Source organism: Dipodomys ordii, unplaced genomic scaffold, assembly GCF_000151885.1.
Source record: "Dipodomys ordii isolate 6190 unplaced genomic scaffold, Dord_2.0 Scaffold37, whole genome shotgun sequence".
Taxonomy (NCBI): Eukaryota; Metazoa; Chordata; class Mammalia; order Rodentia; family Heteromyidae; genus Dipodomys; species Dipodomys ordii.
The window spans coordinates 16,136,317-16,153,962 of NW_012267253.1; positions in this window are offsets into that span (position 1 = coordinate 16,136,317).

The following is a 17,646-nucleotide window of genomic DNA, read 5'->3' on the forward strand; positions in this document are numbered from 1 at the left end:
AGTCTCACGGAGTGTCCTGCCGGGCTGACACTGAACAGTGATCCTCAGATCTCAGCCTCCTGAGTAGCGAAGATTATAGGCGTGAGCCACCAGCGCCCAGCTCAGTTCTATTTATTTTCTATACAATATCTATCTATCTGGTTTTGTATGTGATACAGTTCTACTTATCTTTTATTTGACACAGTACCTTTTTCAATGCAAGGACTTAGATATATACTCTAGCTCTTGACTTTTCCCACCCAAACCACTAGAAAATATCAGTTTCTTCTTGGTTCAAATCTAGCAGAATGTATTTTATGCCTATGCCCACTTTATTGAATATAACAACCTTTTCTAGATCAATTTGATTCCCTATTACCATCCTTTCAGTTATGTAAACCCGGGCATCAATGTCTGGAGATTCAGTCTCTTCAGTCTTTGTTTCTGGCATTATATCTTTCCAGTTTCTGTATTCACATTCAGCCATGAATTTAAATTACTTTTCGCCCTAGATTTCTCTGTACTTAGATCCCCAAATCACTAGGTTATGCTTCTTATAAGTTAAAGCTGCCATCCTGACTCTCTTACAGCAATATTCCCTAATAAATGATTGTAGGAACATTTGTTTTCCTCAAGCACAAAATGTGAATTAAGAGGATTAAGGTGATTGGACATTCTGAAGAAGAAATGTTTGACTTTATCATAGATACTGTAATTACCTAATATATGACTTCAATTTTCTACTTAATTCTCTGCTTTTTAGCAACACTTTTGTTATTTTCATAGTGATAATATTACTTTTTGATACATTAGTAATCAATTTAGGTATATTCATAATCAAACCAATAAATGTACTACTGATTTAATCAATAAAGACCTCATAATACCTCTTTGTAACTCCATCATGGAGTTCGAGAAAATCTGGGAGTGACATTGAGATATAAAAATTATGAAATTATGCTTAATTTCTTCAGATAATCCAAATTTATAAATAAAATTACTCGACAGTGGAAATACCTTAAGACAATGTTTATCTCCTGTTTATGTCATTGTGTTCAAGGAAGCACAACTGAAATGAGCAAAGAAGCTGCCAAAGCACAGATAAGGTAATAATATTGTATAATAGATCACTAGACTTAGAACATCTAACTGGAAAAGCTGAAAATGAGAAGTTTAAAGTTCAAGGAGGTCTGAAAGCTAACAAGCTTAATCAAAGGAAAAGATGTGAAATGCTCACAAAGAGAAGTCTGTAAAGCCACACACACACAGAAAGACTCTGCTAGTGTTGGAAAAGAATGGTAACTTTTTCCTATTAAGAAAAAATAAAAATAGGTCACATTATTGACCTTGGCCATCCTCTGGAATAGTCATGTCACAGTCTTAACACAGAGCAGAACATAAATGGCCAAAGGCCCTCAACATGTAAGAACCATTTCTGAAAAGAGGGTAGGAAATCAATTCATACTAATTTTAACTTCCTCTTGTTTCTGTAAAGCCTCATCTTGATTTCTTGGTGAACTTTAACACTTTCAGTCTCCTTGACGCAGTTCAGTTTTCATGTGGGGTCCCCTTCTACTACAAAAAAGATCACTGGACCACAGATAGTGCAACAGATAAACATGACCTGGCTTGTCCTAAGAGAATATGTCATACTGAGCTGAGAGAAAAGAATTAAACAGGGTAAATATGGTCCAGATGGTAGGACCAGATCACAGGCAGAGATACCTTCAGCTTTGCCTTTCAAGGCACAGTAACTTTTTATATTCAGCATCAAAAACATCATCAGAAAACAGCTCTAGGTTTCATTTGAAAGCAAATCTCCCTCCAGTATCACCATCCACTGCTACAAAAAGTGCTCACCTCTCCTATGCACAATCACTCCATCAGAGAAAAAGCACTCATTAAAAACCTTTGTTCATGTTTTCCCTAGTACTATTGTGAAGATGAGAGGAGTATAAGAATGTTACCTTTCAGTTATACTTTTTTTTAATTTACAAAACATTTTTATAGCTGTTGGCATGACAAAAGACTTGCAGTGTAAAATATGCTCCTCCACTGTCCTATTATAATGGTCACACACGTGCATGCACACACAGACACACAGATGAGGAAACAAAAATATATCACGTAAGACATTAAGTACATAAAAATGTGCAAAAAGTAATTTTGTGATTCTCCATATTCACATGGATGAAGGGAAAATATGCACTCTGAAAACCCCAAAAGCTACTCGTTACAAAAGATGACAAGAACTGCCTCAAAAAATATAAAATAAAAGAAAAGGAAAAAAGAGGATTTTGATTTATCTTCTATTCTCTGTCTCTAAAATGAACATAGTTTGTACCCAAATATACTCTTCGAGTGTAAGAAGTAAGTGTTCTGACTAACCCACATGGGCCTACACTAATAAGATATCCAGAACTCTTAATAATTCAATATAGTTTCTATATGTTTGCAAAACAGACTTGATTCATGGCAAAGCATTTATCAAACTAGAGTAAAAAAAATTAAGTCGTAAAAATACACTGTCCTTTGTAAATTATTTTAAACAAAACTGATTTTGAAGGGGTAAATTAGCTGCTTCTTTGCCATAGGACTTCTGCCTGTATTTGAGAGTGCATTTCCAAAATGGAGAAGTAGTGTATTACATTTCTCAAAATTATTTTGACCACTGGACATTTTTCTCCTAATGCAGGAAATTCTCTACCAATCAAGTCTAAGTCTGAGCCTTCAGAAAAGAGAACTTAAAATTCAAATTAGCAAAACCCCCCAAAAAAAACCCACACTAATAAGGATTATGGGACAGTGGTGAATTTCACTTGATGAACATGACTGGGTTGAAATTTCCTAAGGATTAAAAAATACACAGTTAAAGTACTTATGATACAGACACATAGTTGTGTAGAATGTCCTAAATTCAATTCTAGACAAACAAAATATATGTAGTTATATGTCATCTAAAGCATGTTTATGTGACATAAAAAATATATTTTAAACTACTGGGACATAAGGAAGAAGCACAATTTCTCCAAAACTTGGAATAAACGTATATCACTGAATTACTTCCTACACATATTATGTAAAATTCTTATTTGGTATGCCAAAAAGACTTAAAGAGATTATTTATATAAAGTAGAATTCAATGAGGAAATGAAGCTACATAAGAAAGAAGCAAACAAGAAATTTGAAGAAAAAAAAAGAAAAGAACAATATATAGTAAGACAAAGACAAGATTAATGTTAGAAAAATAAAACTAGTACGAAAGGGGGAAAAAACTAAAATTACTCTCTTGGCAGATAAATAAAATAAAATCTTCAAAATTAATCACAATCTGGTGACTCATTTTTCTATCAGATCAACTCCTTCACTAACCCTTCCCATACTTCAACCTGAAATAATTACTTACAAGCCTCTGAAGATGATGTTACTTTTTCTATTACCCCAACCTCAAGAGCATCACTTGTGAAATTTAAAAAAACAAATTTCAGTTAACATTTCCAATCCCCCAATTACTAGCCTGATGATCTCAAACAAAGTACCTCACCTTTCTATGAGTTAGGTACTTCATTTGTATAATAGGTGTCACCTCATATGCTATTGTCTTTTTAACAGTACTTCAGAGGCACACAGGGCCTCACACATGCTAGACCAAGTTCCCTATGCCTACCTGTGACTGCATTTTCAAGTCCTGTTAAGATTTTTCTTTTCTCAGTTTTCATATTTTGTCTCTTCCGCTCTTCCTTGAAATCTCAAATCAAGGTTCACTGTCAATGAATCATTCCCTAGTTTCCTAATCTAGGTTAGACATCTTGAAAACAGTCTATGAGTCTTTTATTATTTTATCTTCTAGCTTCTAGAAGAGTAGTTCATTTATCAAAGTCCAAGAGGTACCTATTGAACCTGAGAACATGAATGAATGAGGTTAATGATAAATAGCAACATGATGCTACTGTTTAAAATTTTTATTAGTCTAGCTTAGGATAGTAATAATTTATTAATAATTACTAAATAGCGAAATTTATTAAACAACAGCACTAAGCTCCTATAAGGCCATGCTTACAATTAGAAGCTAAAATCTTCATGTCACAGTAATTACTTAGTTTGGGTAAAAACTGTACCAAGAATTTAATATGTTTCATTCCAACTGTTAATGTACTAACTTGTTATTGTCAATATGCATAGTTTCACGAAAAAATGAATATTGAAGTGAACATTAAAGAATGGGTTAATGTTGAATAAGAAAGGAGATTATTTCAGATTACAATGACATATACCAGAGTGTGATTGTTCCTGTTGCTTTATAGTGAAAGAAATAAGTCAAGAAAGTTAAATACAAAAATTCAATGAAAGCTGCACAAGCTGCTAGCAAAATTCAGTATTGTTTCTTTATGATCATACTGAACTTTGAGTCCCTGGAGAGAAATAGTATGGTAGTTAAAACTGATCCCTGTAGCCAGACTGGCTACATTTTTGTTCCGTTTCTGATACTACTTCTCCTGGGCATAGCTTTTAAACTATGTATGTCTGGTTCCTGGTCAGTGACATAGACCCGATGTGAAGTACAGAGCCTGTGAAGTATTCTCATGTGTAAATAATTTAGTACCTAAAAATTAGAAGTGATTGGCACATTTTAGTGTTTAATAAGTATTATCACTTAAGGCCGCAAGACATTTCCCATGAAGAATATATATATATATATATATACATATATATATATGATATCACATATATATGTGCAGAATTAAATTCAGTCTTCTCTGAGCAAGAATTTTAGTGACTCCCTCACTCATTGCTGCTTTAATACATATACCAGCACTGCAGCTTAATCTTATTTAGGGCAGCATGGTAGTTAACATCATCAAAGTCATGCAGGCTCTAATCCTTGGAGTACATTTCATTCATTCCCATTGATGGCACTGGGAAATCATTAGAATAGAATAGGATGTTAGAATTAGACTGTGCTATGCAATGGATAGTACTTGAAAGCAATATATCCCTAGAAAAAGTGCCATTCCCTGAAAAGAGAAAACGGCAGCAGGAACTGCTCAAAAATTCTAAAAAAATTGTTTCTAAATCATATTACAGTTGAGCCATTGGCTTTGTTTGTTGCCTTGAACTAAATTTGTTCAAAGAAGTAACTGGGATATTAATCTGATCTGTGATTTGGGAAGTGTTTCTTAATAAAAATATTCAAAAGGCTGCCTGCTTCTCCACTCTGATGAATTAAGATTTAGCTCTGACACGAATTGAACCTCTCTCTAGGGATGCTTCTCTTTAGGGGGCTGAGATCACACAGTTCATCCTTCAGGCACCAGCACTCTTTGATATTTGTCAGGGAGGTTTGCACCGGAGTGCAGCACATTAGCAATGTGAGGGCATGTCGCCCATGTTCCCTAATGAAAAGCAAGCCCGGGGATGGGGGGGCAGGTTGGAGGGTAAATTTCAAAGAGGGTAAAGGTCAGTTCTTGGTCAAAATATGAAGAGCTTACAGAAGAAAGAAAACTTCGAAAATAAAGCATTAACATAAATTACTGAAAACAGTCTTTCAAGTCCTCCAAGAAGCTATAAAGCAATGCTATCATGATCAAGGTTCCCCCCTCCACTATCCCCCCTTTTTTTCAAAAGATATATCTTCTTAATACTTTAGGAAATTATCGGGTACATCTGTAGATGACTCTCTTCGACTTTCTTAAAGAAAACTTTAGGGTCTCTGAAATTTCAAAAGATGCCACCTCTTTATGTTGAAAAGGCAAGGAGCTTATTGTTAGCTTTCTAGGAAGAAAATGAAATCTATAACTTTATCAGAAGGATTACCTTTGCTAATTAGTGTGGGGGGGTCACATAATATTGTTATTGGTTCAAAGACTTAACAACAATGTCCATCAGTGTCATTAATCTGGTGTATTTAATCCATAAGTAACCTATATAATCATTTTCCCAAAGGAAAAAGGTTTTTGTTAGAGGAAATGATAAAAACACACACTATCTACATAGTTTCAAGGGATAAAATAACTGGCCAGTCTCCATTTTCTGCTATAGATCCACTTGGATGAACGAGAGAAAAGCACATATATCAAGGAAAGATTCACAAATAATACAAATATAGCAAGTACTGAAGATCATTTTTAGGAAGTCAGTAGCAGTCGTTTTCATCTCAGGCTCCTTTGTATTCTTAAAAATGATCACAATCCCCAAAGAGCATTTGTTTGTATAAATTATGTCTTCCAATAATTGCTACTTTAGACATTGAACATGAAACACTATTATTGATTAGGACATTTTAAAGCATTAGTAATTAACTTGTAGTCTAGCATAAGTAACATTTTGCCAATTCAAATAAAGTTACGTTATTACATTCTTGCAATTCTTTTTAAAATATAATATTATCATTATTATTAATGTGTTACACAGAGGGTTTACCATTTCTTAGGTCAGGTAATGACTATTATTCTTTTTGGACAGCATTACCCCTTCCTTTGCTTTCCACCAGTTTTCCCCCACCCATCCCTGTACACAAGTTGCATAGCTCATTTTGCACATAGTGTATGCTGAATATATCACCTGCAACTCCTTGTAAATATCTGCTTTACTAAAGACAAGTGAATTCTATCTGCTGTTATAGCCTACGTGGTACATTATATTTAGAGGAGTTTCTCTTGTTTACACTGTGGCTATTGACAAGGTCAATGCATAGCTCAGGCTGACCTGGAACTCATGATCTTCTGGTTTCAGCACTCCAAGACTACAGCGTTCCAAGACTCCACAACAGTTGGCTCATCTGTTGTGATATCAAGAAAATCTGATCCATCTCTAAAATGCATTTCGAAAGAGAAGTACTTTAATAGCTTCCTCAGACAAGCATGGGTTCATTGCTCTTGCACTTGCACTAGCTGTAGTAGATGCTCTCAGGTGAGTTGTAATGTGGAACTTGAGATCATGTTAATGAATTTTACATGTTTATTCCATAGAATCCAATGTAACTTTTTGCATTGATCATTTGGAAATAATGGTTCCCTGAGTTATGTAGATCTCATTTATATATTTTTTCTTTCGAATATTTTTATTATTTTATTATTTTCATTATGAAGGAGCTGCCATTCAACAAAGCAAGTTATGAATACAGTGTGTATTGATGAATGTCACCACTTTCAACAGTCTCATCCATTCCTCCCAACTCAACCCTTTCCTCACGTTTCTTAATTTTAAGATAGGTATTCAATTTCTTGGGCATTTAACAAAGCAGTTTATGTATACAATGCATCTTGATCTAGTAAAATAATCACGTTGTTGTTTACTATCACTGTCAATCTCAGTAGAAAAATTATTTTTATCTATTTAAAAGGTACCATGCTCACAGTAGTGTTTACAAGTTATCAAAAAAATTTATTTTTGATTTGAAATTTCTATTTGTATTATTGGCAACAAATAAAAACAGCCATTTTTCTACATGTTATCACTTTACCTCATCTATTATGAAAAAATATTGCCATACCTGATTTTACATTATTAGTTTTGTCAACTGTATTTTCTAATAAAGATTATGCGCCATGAAAAATGTGCCTAATTCAGTTCTTTCACAAATACTCACATTACTGTTTTTGCTCAAGATGATGACATGGTTTCATCATGGTTTCAGCATGTATAGTATTGTATGTTTTATGAATACTGCTTGTATTCATAAGTACAATTCAAATAATACTGTCACAAAGATTACCAAATACAAGCAATAAATCTATACTCAAGGCTCAAAATTTAATCAAAATAGTACTTTTACTTTTTCCTCCTCCTCCTCCTCTTTTTCACTGTTACTCCAGTTTGGTTCTTTTGCCTGGATTTTGGGTGAGCCACCAGCATTTTTAACTCACATGGTTTGTGAACCATCAAAGAAAAAGAAAGTAAGGTCTTAATGCTATAGAAAAAGATTTTTGGGCTTCACAGACTTCCTGAGAGGGACCTGCAGATATTCTGGAACCTACAACTGTACTTTGAAGACTGATAAAATAAAAAGTTGGTTAATGTCCAAGAAATAAGCAGATATTGTGATGATCTATATTATGAAACGAAGCCAATCTGTGACCTGGGCAAAAGGCTCTGAACTGTTTCTACTGGTCAATTGGAGAATCTTTAGGATTGTAGGTATTGGTTATATTCCAAAGAGTGTCAAGCATGTGAGCCAACTTTTTTAAAGCCTGTATCTTGAACATGAAGAGGTAGAATTGATTAGAGTCATCTGTATCCATAAGGAACAGGGAGAATTTTATTCCAAATTAGAACAGGAAGCCTCTGGCTCCAGAAATAATGTCCCACAAAAGAAATTGATTCTAAATGATAGAGAAAATGAGAAGTGAGCCAGGGGTAGGATAAGGATGGTTATTGTGTTGTTTATCTCTACAAGAAAAGAAAGAACATTGAACCTAACTGTAAAAGAAAAGCAAAACCAACAGGAGAAGGTATGATACAAATAAGAAGCAAGTATGACTTTGAGCAAAGGAGAGAAAATTGTAACTCATTTTGTTTGATGGCAGGAAATTTCTGAGAGTAGGTCAGAGATTTTGACATTGATTTTGTAGAGAAAAAATACTTGTAGTTATATGATTTAAAGCAATATGCTTTTTACTATTTGTACAATTAAATGATAAGCAAAGTGTGTATTTCAATATGAATATAGAAAATACATAAGCTATCAATATTGAAGATGGGGGAGAAGCGATACATAGGGAACACTAGGAGCTTGAAGAATATTATCAGTCATGGGGAGGCAAATGAAATAAAAAGTAAAAGGAAGCTATTACATCAACACTAAAAGGAACTATTATCTCCTGGGGACAGGAAGACTGGGAGGATTTCAGTTCAAGGCCAGCCCAGGAAAAACATTTGCTAAGAGCTTATCTCAAACAATAGCACTATATAGTGATGTGAATCTGTCAAACCAGCTACACAGGAGGCTGAGATAGAGGAGGATCTGTGGTTCTAGACAGCTTGGGCAAAAAATATTGACAAGACCCTATCTCAACAGAAAAATCTGAATATAGTGGTTCACACTTGTCATCCTACGTAGCAGGAAGTATAAATAGGAGAATAGAGATCCAAGCCAGCCTGATAAAAAACTAAGAACCTATTTCTGAAATAACTATAGCAAAAAGGACTGTGGGTATGGTGCAAGCACTAGAACATCTACCTAGTGTAAGGTCTGCTCCTGGATAGTGGGCAGACTCCGTCCTTCTGAAAGCACTCTCCACCCAGTACCTGCGTTATCTAGGCAACTGGCACACCTGGAAAAGGTCACATCTGGATTCGATGTGGCCACACCTTTCCCTGCCCCTACCTTAGATAAGGCCTAGCCCAGGGCCAGACGCGCTCTTTCCCAGGTCTTTTCCCAGCCGCGTGGAGTGCCAACATGACCAGCCAGAACGATGAATAAACCTACCCCTTACCTGAATACCACGTGTGTGGTGTGGTTCTTACTCGGCTACCTCTTTTTACAAACCTAACACCTAGCAAGCTCAAAGCCCTGAGTTCAAAGCTAGTACTTCTGCAATGAAGATATGTTGCCATTCTCTTTATTGTCTATAAACAACTGCTATTTAATAGAAATCAACTCACTTTTGATGGTAAATATTTCCTTGGTTTAAAACAGTCGTATTTTTCTTTCCAATGTATCCTGCATATATTCAAGCATAAACAAAGGAACTACTTCAAGTTTGAATTTGAGAAGCAATTCATAATTTTAATTTCTTTCCCATGGTAATAAAAAGCAATGGAAATAACTTAAAGCCCATAGTTTATCCCTAATGCATATCTCTTCAAAAGTTACCAATGTTCTTGAATGGCAAAAGATGCTCTTACCAAAATTAAAGATTATTTGGGGAATTTTATTTTACTTAATGAATAGGCCCCAATGAACCATAACTTATGGTCACATGTCACAATTAACTCTCCTTTTTTTCCTCAGATCACCACAGAGAACAGAAGGCCTACAATAATGATGAGATATATTTTGAGGACATTGCTTAACTTGAATTTATGAGTAGTACAATTAGTCGTATTGTTGGCTGCAAGAAGTATGTCTGTGAAAAAATAGTCTTCCAAATAACATACAAATTTAGGCTAAAAAATCATTTGGATCTTAGGTATATTTATTGAGAGGTTGAAGTTAGTATGATGCATTTAGAAGAAAAAGGTATCAAAATGTAGTATTTACTTGCAATTTTTATAGTTAGAATTTTAGAGCTTTGTGTTTATAAATATAAGGACATTAAAAAAATCTATTAGATTAGTGTCCATGTTGCTTCAGGTGCAGTGATTCAAACCTGTAATGTCAGAATACTAAGGAGGCAGAAATTGGGAAGATCCCAGTTTAAAGCCAGCCTGAGTGAAAGAATGATACTCCATCTCAACAAAACAAGATGTTTTGTGTTGCTTATGTGTTATGTGCTATGTGTTGTTTATGTGTTATGTGTTGTTATAGTTATTTCAGAAATAGGTTCTCAGTTTTTGATCAGGCTGGCTTGTATCTCTATTCTCCTATTTATACTTCCTGCTACGTAGGATGACAAGTGTGAACCACTATATTCAGATTTTTCTGTTGAGATAGGGTCTTGTCTGCCTACAACCACAGATCCTCCCCCATCTCAGCCTCCTGTGTAGCTGGTTTGACAGATTCATATCACTATGGGATAAAATGTTATTGTCTTGCTTATTTCTGCAAGGAAAGAACATTGAACCTAAGTGTAAAAGTAAAGCAAAACAACACGAGAAGGTATGATACAAATAAGAAGCAAGGAAGTATAATCTGACTTTGAGCAAAGGAGAGAAAATTGTAACTCGTTTTGTTTGATGGCAGGAAACTTAGAATTGATTGGAGATTTTGACATTGATTTTGTAGGAAAAAAATACTTGTATACTTTCCACATATGAAAATTGTACTTATGCCTGCCATGTAGCTTTAATCCCAGTGACCTGGCACGCATGAGTAGGAATATCACAGTTCGAAGACAAGACTAGAGTAAAAGCATAAGATTCTATCTGAAAAGTATTTTCATGCAAAATAGGCTGGAGGCCTGGCTCAAGTAATAAAATACTGGCAAATATTTTAGCTAAAGGACTGTCAAAAACAGTAGACAAGTCAGGATCCCTGAATCGTGAGTTCATTAAAAAGACACAGAACAGTTTTGAAGTTATAGTCCATTTATGAAACATCTCCAACTTAAATCAACTTCCTTCTGCATAGAATGCCTTTGTGTAGGATTTTTTCCTTCTAAGATCAAATAACAGTGTATTTCAGGCTATCGCGTGCTACATATTTCTATATTTTAAACATTTAAGCAATAGCTCCTTATGTTTGTTCTTTTACTTTTGTAGAATACACATACTATAATATTTAGATATGGTTTGTTTGTACATATCATAAAAATAGAATTTATACACACACACACACACACACGTCTGTGTTGGAAGTGGAATTAAAGGGGTTGAGGACATAAATCAGGTGGTAGATCATTTGCCTAGCAGGCAAGAAGCCCTGAGGTCAATCCCTACTACCACCAAAAAAGAAAAAAAGGGGGAAAAAAACAAAGGAAAAAGAAATGAGGAAAGGGTCTTAACTCAACAAGATTGAGTTACTCAAATCAAATAACCTTGTGTTTGTAGACTTGTGTCTACAACAGTTTGATCAATGGTAATGATAGTTAATAATTCAAATCTTTGATTCTCTTTAATCAAATAGGTACAACTTTGAGGCTATAAAACAGACACAAACATATAAAATACTTTTTGATGGTGTTGAAGATTGGACTCAGGGCCTCACATACAATAGGCAAACACTGTACCATTGACACCCCAGACTTACATATGTTTTTTAAAGTATTGACTAAGTCTTGACTTACATGTTTGAACTATAAATTACTTGGTATACATTGATCAAAAGATATCAAAATGAGTTTTCAGAGTTAGATTATTTAAACCAAAAGGTTCATAGGTTCATGGGTTTTATGTGCTACCTGAAAGAATAAAGTATTCAAAGAGATGTTTTTAAAGGGTCTTTGGACAACTTAAATAGATGTGTATTAACAACTATCTTTAAGCCAGAAAGCAAATTTAATGCACAAGTTTTTTTCCCCACTCATTCAATTATTTATTCATTATCCATCCTATAAATATTTATTGAGCTCCCTGCTCATACACTATAGTAGAGAAAGCACAGACATAAAATATATGACAGTAATGTTGTGTGATAAGTACTCATGCTTATTTACCAAATTAGGCCACTTCACAAGAAGAAACAAGGTTAATTACAAAAGCCTTTCAATAATGTCACTTCTAAAGTGACCAAGTTTAAAAAAAAAATGTTGTCTACATTAGGTGTCATTATATTCTAAAAAGAGGTGGGAAGTGAAAAACTCTAGAATTATATTTATTCTAAGGAAAATTACACAAGATGCCTATCTTCGCAACTTCATATTCTTTTAATGGACACACATTCTTCATTGTTTTTATTTCCATTATAAGAATTCTTGAAATACATTATAACATCATCATTTTAATAAGCAAAAGGACCATGTTACAGAAAATGACTAAATTATTCTCAGTTTAAGACTTCACTATTTACTTATTTATTTATTTATTTATGCCTCAGGCTTTGAGGACATTAAGGCCATGTTATAAATCCTGGTCACCGCCTTTCTCTAAAGAGCAAAATGAGAGTTTATTAGCATCTCAGTGGTCGCCTCAATAATGACAAAGCAGTTGCTCATTACCGCTCATTAGTTTCATATTAGATTCATTTGCAATAGCAATACATCTTCTTTTCATACTCAATTGCAAAACAACAGATATGATTTGACACCTGCTGTACAACAGAATTCATTAGATAGGAATAATCCAAATAGAAATTTAGAAGCTACATTTACATTGGCTTCAGGATGACTGTGCATAGAAAGAGAGCCTCTAAATTTTCTCTGCTGGAGCAAGATAAATATGCACAGCAGATGATCAAGGTTGTCAGATACTGAAATTTCTGTTTTTCTATTTACAAAGACATTCTATCTACACCATGTAATATTTTTCATGAGTGGCATAATTTCCAAAATAATGAACCACTTCTTACAGACAGAAAATTAAAGCATGCAAAAATTTAAAAACAAACCCACAGTAATTTTTTAAAGCACAAGATCAACGAAATTATTTTTAATATATTCCATATTTTCCACACATTTATGACTTAACCCTGTAGGGAGAAATCAAATTTCAAAGTGCACCTAATCATTCCTTTGATATTCAATTATGTTTGTTTACTTCAACTCCTTGTGACTGTTGCCACATATCCCCACATGTAATAAAAGAAGAAACCTCCAACTATTATTCCTTTGTTTAGACTAATGTCACTTAAATCTCCCAAATACAGCACATGAATTCAAAGTGAAATAACTGCCTCTGTGCTTCTGGAATGTTTCAGAAGGGAAATCTAATTCTAGCACAATGTGGACCATGTAATATATAGAAATACTAATGCCAGAGAAATATTGTTTATCTGAAATTCAAATTTTTACTGAAAATTCCAATGTAAAACAGTGTACAATATGTTAAAATCAGTTTTTTTCAGGAATTCTTTTCTCCTTTTCAAATATTATGATGTCTTCTAGCCAATGGTCAATTATTTTTGCCTCCCTCCCTCCCTCCCTTCCTTCCTCCCTTCTTTCCTTTTTCCCTTCCTTTCCTCCCCTTCCTTTCCTTTCTTTTCCCTTCTTTCCTTTTTGTCATTTTTTTTTGGGGGGGGGAAACTATGGTTTGAACCCAGCCTTGAATTCTTGCTTAAGAGTTTCTTGCTCAAGCCTGGTGTTCTACCACTTGAGTAACACCTCTAATACCAGCTTCTTTGCTGGTTAAATGACGATAAGAATCTTTACATTTTTGTCTGTCTAGGCTAGCTGATTTACTTTAATTCTCACAATTTAGCCTCTTGAGTAGCTAAGGTTACATACAAGTATGATCTAACAGCACCTGGTGTTTTCAGATGAATCATCATAATTAGGATTCATGTTTTTATTACACAAAATTACCTGATCTAATAAGTTGGATCCTACTCTTAACTTCTTTTTATGAATTAGGTTGTTACTGTCTTTACCTTTATACCACAGAGGAGTGGTACAGATAACTCTTTTTCCTAAATAAATTCTGCTAATATTCATATATGAATGCATGCATACATACCTACATAAAAAAGGACATTCAAAGGTTAACTACTACGGATTCCTACTCAAATTCTGTATTTAATAGCCAGCATATGTTCTCATTGTTACTCTATATTCCCTTTTTCTCTCTTCTCTCTTAAACACATGCACACTCAAACACACATATACATGCACACATGTGTATACACATACTATTTGTCTCACCACACATCTGAGCTTGATCCATTTCCAACCAAGCTATTCATTGAAGCCATAAAGCAAAAGTCACTGTGTATTATTTGAAGATATGATATGACTTGTGTGATTTATTATTGGGTGATGCATTGGCAAAATGACTTAACATATTTATATCAATATTTGCAGATAAATAACTTCACAAAAGTTTTTAAAAATTATTTTTTCTTTCTTTTTTAAATATATATATTTTATTGTAAAGATACTGTACAGAGGGGTTATATTTACATGAGCAAGGTAATGAGTACATTTCCTATGGAGCATTATAACATCCTTCTTTATTTTTTTTCCTACCATCCCTTTCCTCCCTCCCCATATCCCCCTGCAAAGTTGTAAAGTTCATTTTCCACATAGTGTCTTGTACATCTCATTGTTACAATGGATCATCTTATATCCTTATTTCAGTATTTTGTTTTTTCCCTTCCCCTCCCCAAATTAGAAAAATGTATATACAAGATGCAGGACACCGGAATCAAATATAGTGACAACAGGGGTAGTACCATGGGGGAAGAACATACAGAGAAACAAAAAAAATTCACATGGTACATTATAAGTACATTAAAAAGACCAAAGAACAGCAACAATGATAAAAAATCTCTTGTGTCCCTATCTTGGAGTTCATTTTGTTTAGCATCAGGTTATATGGACATATGTACATAGCTTTTGACCTCTTCTGCATATACTAGTTATTGCAGATAAGGGAAACCACAAGACCTATGTTTCTTTGAGTCTTCTTACTTCACTTAATATAATTTTTCCAAGTCTTTCCATTTCCTAATTAATGGGGTGGTGTCATTCTTTCTGATAGAGGCATAGAATTCATATATATAAGAATGTATATATATATATATATATATGAATGTGTGTATATATAGGCCACATATACATATAGGCCACATTTTCTTGATCCATTCATCTACTGAGGAGCATCTGGTTGGTTCCACATCTAAGCTATGGTACATTATGCTATGATAAACATAGTTGTGATGGTAGCTTTAGTATGACCTTGTTTGTGATTTTTTGGGTAAATGCCTAAAAATGGGATTGCTGGGTCAAAGGGGAGCTCTATATGTGTCTTTTGAGGAACCTTCATACTGCTTTCCAAAGTGGTTGAACAAATTTACATTCCCACCAACAACACAGTAGGGTTCCCTTTTGGCCACATCTCCTCCAGTATCTGTTGTTACTAGATTTCTTGATTATAGCCATTCTAACTGGGATGAGGTGGAATTTCAGTGTTGTCTTGATTTTCATTTCTTTTATGGCTAGAGAAGTTGAGCATTTCTTCATGTGTCTATTGGCCATTCTCATTTCCTCTTCAGAGAAGTTTCTCTTTAAGTCTTTAGCCCACTTATTAACCCAAAGCTTTTTATCAAAATACCTATAGACTATTTTTTGATTTGCAATTATAATGATTTTAGCCCATGAAACAAATCCAGGTATTATTCTGAAATAGTGAGTGAATTTGATAAAAAGAAGGTTGGACTTGAGTTTCACAAATAACAAATGAATTATATCCTCGAACTGCCCAGTGTCATTAATAAGGATTATTTTCATAAAAGTAAATGTTCTTTATTTTTTTAATATATTTCAGTAATTGTTTATTTTTCTTGACTTTTGTCTTTTTCCAAAATGTCAATATTGAAAGCAAAGAATATGAAGAGTAAATTAATGTTTAGCTTAGGTTTAAGAAGCAAGATTTATTCTATCTAAGCTAGGTGTCTGGTTCAAACCTGTATACTCATCTGTTCAGGAAACTAAGGTAGGAGCATCATGGTCTGTAGAAAACCCAGGCAAAAGTGTGAGACCCTACCTGAAAAATAAACTAAAACCAAAAAAAGCCTGGAGACTTGGCTCAAGTGGTATAGTGTTTGCCTAACAAGTACAAGACCTAGAGTTCAAACCTCAGTACAGCTAGGTTGGTAGATGGGTAGGTAGATGGGTAGGTAGACAGACAGGCAGATAGATAGATAATAAATTTATACATATATAGATGGTAGATAAATGATGCTGATGGGTGAAGGATGATAGTGATGATGATGATGATGATGATGGTGGTGGTGGTGGTGGTGGTGCTGTAATAGATCCATGATAGATGATAAATTTTTTTCTATCTCAGCATTTTATCTAAGTTCTAAAATTGAGAACTAAGAAGCAGCAGGTTGTTCTGGGAAATACATATTCTGAAGTGGATTGAGCCTTGCTGAAACATACTGTTTTAGTCTACTAGAAGACTGAGTTACATCTGCATTAAATATGATACCATCAAATTCCAACAGTCACAGTGAATGCAAAAATTTAAAGATCAGCTAGCTGGTCATTATTCTAATTCCAGCGAACATTTGGTCACTTGAAATTTCACACTAAAAAGGTTAAAAAATGTATACATATGCAGATGTAAATACCTACACAGTCAATGAAAGGCATGCAATTTAAATTATCATCTACAAAATATTAAGGATTATTTAATATATTGCATTTTATTTGATATGACTACATAATTAGTTGTTTCACTCCATATGGGTTTAGAAACAAAAACCATTTTGCCAAAGAAACATGCTTATATCATAACTACAAATAGATACATCACTTTTTTTAGATATAGCTTTTGATAGTAAACATTTTCTTAAGACATAACATCCTTAAATTTGTATGTATCTAATAACATAAATTCCTAAATCATAAATATATACACTAAAAATACAAAAGGAAATAAGCAAATCATAATCATAGTAACAACTTTAACAAAATATTTTTATAAATGTTAGAACAGGAAAAATGAATGTAGATTTTAAAAACACAATTAACAAGTTTTGCACTACATTCTAAATTTAACAGTCACACAATAAACTTTCAAACTAACGCTGAACATGTTTAAAATAACTGTTGTTATAAAATAATTCAAATAACTAAAATTACACAGAGTCTGTTCTGTGACCACAGTGGAACTAACTAGAAATCAATTACAAAAAGAAAACTGAAAACTTAACTTTGGAAATTAAAAAAAAGTCAAGTAAAACTGATGGAAACAATACATAGCAAATCTAAACATGAAGAATAGATAAGGAAAGAAGGGAAGGAGAGAGGGAAGGAAAAAGTAATTTAAGTAAACAACTCATTAGTAATTAACAAACTCAGCAATTACTCACCAATGGAAGGATAAAATAATAGCAGCAGAAATTAATGAAATATAAAAACACAAATGTGCTTACATAACACACAATTCAGCAGAGTGCTATTATCT